This window comes from Myodes glareolus, chromosome 20 (genome assembly GCF_982192425.1).
Source record: "Myodes glareolus chromosome 20, mMyoGla1.1, whole genome shotgun sequence".
Taxonomy (NCBI): Eukaryota; Metazoa; Chordata; class Mammalia; order Rodentia; family Cricetidae; genus Myodes; species Myodes glareolus.
The window spans coordinates 30194163-30200409 of NC_142045.1; positions in this window are offsets into that span (position 1 = coordinate 30194163).

Here is a 6247-nt window from a genome sequence, read left to right on the forward strand (position 1 = left end):
AACAGTGTAGTTTTTGGAAAGTCATGTGAAATATATAGAAAAAGTCGGATACTTGGTATTCACAAGTGGTAAAAAGTAACATAAAAAACAGAGATTTTATGAAATGTAACAGAGAGCATGCTACTCTTCATATTTATGAAAGATAAGCCACGACTTCAGGCCAGAGTGTCAATGCATCCTCAAAAGAGAGAATGCATGTACCGTTCCATGTGTGACAAAGAGAATATAGATAATTAAATATAGTGGCGACTTTTGATAGCTTAAGAAATTTGTTTTATTTTCCTCTTTTAGAGGCAAGGGAGATTTATTTCCTTCTCTCCGAGTGTTTCAGTGTGCTTAATAAGTTGAATAGCACACAATGATACCAGTGATTAGGATTCAAAGTCACGTGGGAAGCAGAGGGGAAGAGTTAGTCATAAACTAATGAGATCAGATAAACATAAACCCTGTTTCATAGTTGGCAAAGGAAAGAGGGGTGTAGGCCACTTACAAAGATACTAGGGCATTGTTAGGAAACATTCATGGACCTAAAGCAAGACAAGCATTTGATTTGAATTTCCCCTGGCATGTGAGAAGGTGGGGACAGATTGTCATGAGAGATACGATCCCTTTGCTTTGCAGTCCCCTGCTCTTCTGAATTTTTCACAAGTAGATGTAAAAAGTCTGTATAAGCATAGTGACACATTTCAGCTTATTCTTGCCCCAGTGTGTAGCTTCCTTGGATGAAGAGACATCCAGGGAAGGGTTTGGGGACAGTAGAATCACCCTCGGGGGAATTTCCTTCAGTCAAATTAAGAAAACTGTAGAAAAATGTCGCCACCCCCTATATCACATTTGTAGAGATAAAAAAGAAAAAGAAAGGATCAAAGTACCTGGGAGGTGAGTATGATCCAGGTTCACTTCATACTTGATGGAATATGGTAAAATCGATCATGTCATTTAAGTCAGGAACTCTAAAAAGAGAAGAAAAAAGAATATTGCTTTAGACATAGGCCGGAGAGGTCAGAGAGACTTCAACACAACTTTGGGTTCTATATTTGTTTATGCCTGAACTCCACGCAATGTGACTCTAGATTATTAAAGATGTTCTGGAATTTTCATAATCTTCTAATGTCCTCATTCTTCATTTTACCTTGTTGTCAAAAATATATCTGCTGATTATTCATTCAGTTTGATGTCTTAGTAATTAATTTCAAAGTGTGTGTATTGTTTACTCTCAGTGTTTTCCTCTTTTGGTAACGGATATTCTTCTTATTATTGGTGAAGTTTGAAGTGTTTCTAATAATTTTAATGAGATCCATACAAAAATATCCATGTTATTTCTGACCATAAGCAAATTAAACCCAAAGACAAACGTGTCTATGTATTTTACATCTGAAGTAAAATAATATTCATATACTCAATCATACCAAATACATTCTTTATTATTTCGATTAACAGACTTCTGTCCAATATAATTTATATTATTAAATGTTATCATTATTCCATTAAAATTTAAAATACTACCCCAAAATGAATGTAAACATTCCATAAACAAGTATTTGTTACATGCCATAACAAAACATCACACATTTTTAAAGGCTAGAGATATTATTATTTTTTTCTTAAAATACAAATTAGTCAAATAAATTTTGAATCAGTAACTTTTAAATTCTTTGTGTAAGGAGAATGAAATAATCAGAGGAATTCTGCATAAAGAGCTCAGACATGAATATTATGAAGTATTATGCAAGTTTTCCTCTCCTATAACAGTACATGCATGAGACTCACTTCAGCAGTGCATACACCAAAGGGAAATTTTCTGAAAATGTCTTTTGATGACTGCAGAGTCATAGCAATTACCATTGCAGAGAAACTTTATTCTTTAATGAGATAAAAATTTTATTCTGTATACTCCAATGAGAGCCTGGACATGGAATTATCCAGAAAACAAACATAAATCTACAGATATTTTCAAAAAAAAACTTAGAATAGAATGGCTAGACCACAATGTGTTCTAAAATGCTATGAATAAAATTAATTTTCTGTAAAAAAAAACAAACTAACTAAAAACTAGAGAGATATTAAATTAAAAGGCATAGGCAGAATTTAAATGTTAACACTGGACTATCAGTGCTTTAAGGGTTAACCTGAATTTCTTTCAATAAAATGTAACATTGACCTGTTTGTCTTTGTGTAATTCCATCAATGTTATATTTTATATATAATTAAATAGTTAATATATCAAAATAACGTCTTATATTACATATATATATATACACACACTTAAGGGAGAATGAAAATATTTTTTCTGTTAGTGTAGTGAAATAAAAATACATTAATATATACTCCTTTTTTTGTTTTGTTTGGTTTTTCAACACAGGGTTTCTCTGTGTGGCCTGGCTGTCCTGGAACTCGCTCTCTAGACCAGGCTGGCCTCAGAATCACAGAGAACTGCTGTCTGTGTCTCCTGAGTGCTGGTATTAAAGGAATGCTCTCCACTGCCCAGCTATGTACGCCACTGTTTTAAAATAAAATACTGACAATACTCGGCTCACCTATTGACTGGAACATTTAACTTTAATATTTAGTTGAGTATACTCTGTTGTCATAAAAAATACACAAAATGGATGTTTAGTCTAGAATGATTAAAACCCAATTAAATTTAAATACATATGTGTGCGCGTGCACACACACACACACACACACACACACACAAAGAGATTATGCCTTGAAATGCTTAAATCTCATTTTATGAAGAGTTTCTGAGCTGAGTAATGTGGCTTTTGAAATTAGAGATTGTACACGTATCTTTTTTTAATATTTATTTATTTATTATTTATACAATATTTTTTCTGCGTGAATGCCTGCAAGCCAGAAGAGGGCACCAGACCTCATTACAGATGGTTGTGAGCCACCATGTGGTTGCCGGGAATTGAACTCAGGACCTTTGGAAGAGCAGGCAATGCTCTTAACCACTGAGCCATCTCTCCAGCCCTGTACACGTATCTTTGAACGATTGGTTCTGAGAAATCACACTCATGATTTGCCATAGTTCCCTGGGTTTTCATTGGAAACACAAATGTGAAGAGGGTGATTAAATTCACAGTGAGGATTAGAGCAGGATCAGGAGACAGGAAATCATGAGTGGACAAGATAATTTGGATAACCAATACCATGCACTCTATGAAAAATAATTTAATTGGGTTAATTTATTGAGATTAAGTAATCATTTTGAGTTTATTCAAGATTTGTACCTTAAAATACTTAAAACCAATAGAACATGATGTAATTTGTTTTTGTAAGACAAGCATATAAACGTCACCAAACACACTATTTCTAAAATAAGCTCACTTGTTGATTGAAAATATTGATATAAACAAAATCAAGAATGTGTACATACACATTTTAAGAGCTTTATGTAAGTAGAAATAATTTTACTTAAATTTGATTATTAGAAAAATAATCTACTAAGGATTTGAAATCTGCATTTATTTTCCTCTACGTTTTCCCGTTGGTTGGGCTTGTAAGTAAAATCACTATTATTAAAATCCTGGCAGAAAGATTGCTGAAAGTGCCTAGTGTGGTTTGCTTTAGACAAATGGACACAGCTAATGTTATATCTGCAGAATTATTACAAAGAGGACAAGCCCATGCTGCTTCTGCCCCCTATAAAACCATGCAATGCAAAGCCCACTAACTGATGGGGTTGAAATCAATTGAGAGACTGTAGACAAAGGGCTATCATGTTGATATGCATCTAAGATATTTTCTCTAGCAATCTTGGTCCTGTTGGAATATTTCAATATATAAAATAGAAAATTTAAATATGAAAGAGAAAACCTATTATCATACACACAGTGGTCATCATCCTCATTAGGGGTACAGTTCAAAATTAAAATCTCACACCTTTTAAAGATATATTACAAAATGATTTTAACAATTGTATTTCTAAACCGGAAGCAACCATAAGTTTATCAATGATGAAATAGTTTGTATAGAACTACTGTAGGTGTTTCCCAGGAAAGTCGTTAAGCATGTTACATATATAATTGAACATTTCATAATATATAATAAATAATATGAATGATTAAATGAGCCTCCAAGTATGGTTACTGGAATAAAATAAAAATTATTGCATATTCCATATACTCCTGAATATAATTCGTTCTTTAAAATGATACAAATCAAGCAAACTGAACCAACTAGACAACATAATGGACTGGACATAGGTTGTCAGCTATGGTCTTCAGTGGAGAATAGTATTAAGAAACCTTATATTTAGTGGGAATTTCTTACTCTTCATTGTATCAAGATTCACACCCTGGTTCTTTTGTTGGATGTGATTTGGTCCTAATGGACCAGTCTGCTCTAATTTAGTCTCAAGTTTTGCAGCATTGGTAGGTAGTATCACTTTTAAGAGACAAAGCCTGTAAGGAAGCTACTCTGCCCTTGCAAGTGCTGCCTTCTGAGGGTATTAATGTTATTGGAACGCTTGAGGTCATTTGCTCTGATGTGACACTACCAGGTTCCCATGAAAACAGTGGAAACGAGGCCATTTGTTCTTTCAAAAAAGTGAGCAACAGAAAATAGTCCTGTGTGTCTGATTAGGTTAGTACACAAGAGTTTGAGGAAGCACATTGCTAGTGAGTCTATCTATCTATCTATCTATCTATCTATCTATCTATCTATCTATCTATCTATCTACCTATCTATCTATCTATCATCCGTCTATCCATCTATCTACCTGTGGTTATGAAAACCTATAGTTAAAACAAGCAATTGTGGTTTAACAATAATTCAAAAATATTTTTAAAAGCCAAAATGTTGAAGAAAATGAAATGCCTGTATCATTTTTTTCAGTTATGGCATGAGCCCTAGAATGTTGACTATGAATGTGATCTGTCTCCCTGAGTACTGCAGGTTCCTCAGACTTAAGTGCTTTGTATACTAACTGCTGTGGCCATCTTTGGAGCTTAGTGCCAAGAAAGGAAAAGATAACCTCACATTCATTAAAAGTTTCTCAATTCCAGGATCCACTGAAAAGGTATTGTTAATATGTAGTTATGATTTTTATGTTAGACTAATGGTATCATGAAATAATCTATAACTATACATCTATATGTGTCTATTATCTATATATCTCTCTATCTCTGTCTATCTATCTACCTATCTATAAATATACCTCTTTGTATGTCTGTCTATCTGTCTAGTTGACAGACGAAAGGTAACATAAAGGATTCTATATCTATCTATCTATCTATCTATCTATCTATCTATCTATCTGCATCTCTCAATCTGTCGATCTATCAATCTTTCTATCTATATCTATTTGTATGTATAAATCTATCCATCTATGGTTGTAAAAATCTGGTGCTCCTTATAAACACTTGTGGATCAATAGTTTCTCAAAAATAATATTTCAAGCCAAATCATGCAAGGAAATGCTTGTGTCACTTTGTGAGTTATGGCATGAGCCTTAGAATGTTGACATCAGAGTGATCTGTCTCCCTGACTACTACAGGGTTCTCAGACTTCAGTGTTTGGTTTACCAACTTCAATGGTCATCTTTGGTCATTCACATTCATTAAAAGGTTCTTCATTCCAGGATCCACTCTAAAGGTATTTTTAATAATCAGTTTGATTCTTAATGCAGATTAATGGTATCATAAAATGTTCTATATCAATCCAACTGAATCTATCTATCTAACTATCTATCTATCTGTAACTATCAATATATTCATCTTTCTATCATTCTGTCTATGCATCTATCTACTCAAAAGACTATTGGTTTTATTTGGTATTCTCTGTCTATCTATCTATCTATCTATCTATCTATCTATCTATCTATCTATCTATCTGCATGTCTATCTGTCTGTCCATCTGTCTGTCTATCTATCTATATATCTATCTATCTGCCTGCCTATCTTTCTGTCTATCTCTCTCTTTATATCTATCTATCTATCTATCTATCTATCTATCTATCTATCTATCTATCTATATCTAGTTAAAAATTATTAGTTTCATTTGGTATCTATCTATCTATCTATTCATCTAGTTTCCAATCGATTGATCAATCTAAATCTATTTGTATGTATAAATTTATCATCTATTTATGGTTTTGAAAATCTTGTGCTCCTTACAAACCCTTGTGAATCAACGGTTTCTCCAAAATAATATTTCAAGTAAAACATGGAAGGAAGTGCGTGTGTCACTATGTCAGTTATGGAATGAGCGTTAGAATGTTGACATCAGAGTGGTCTGTCTC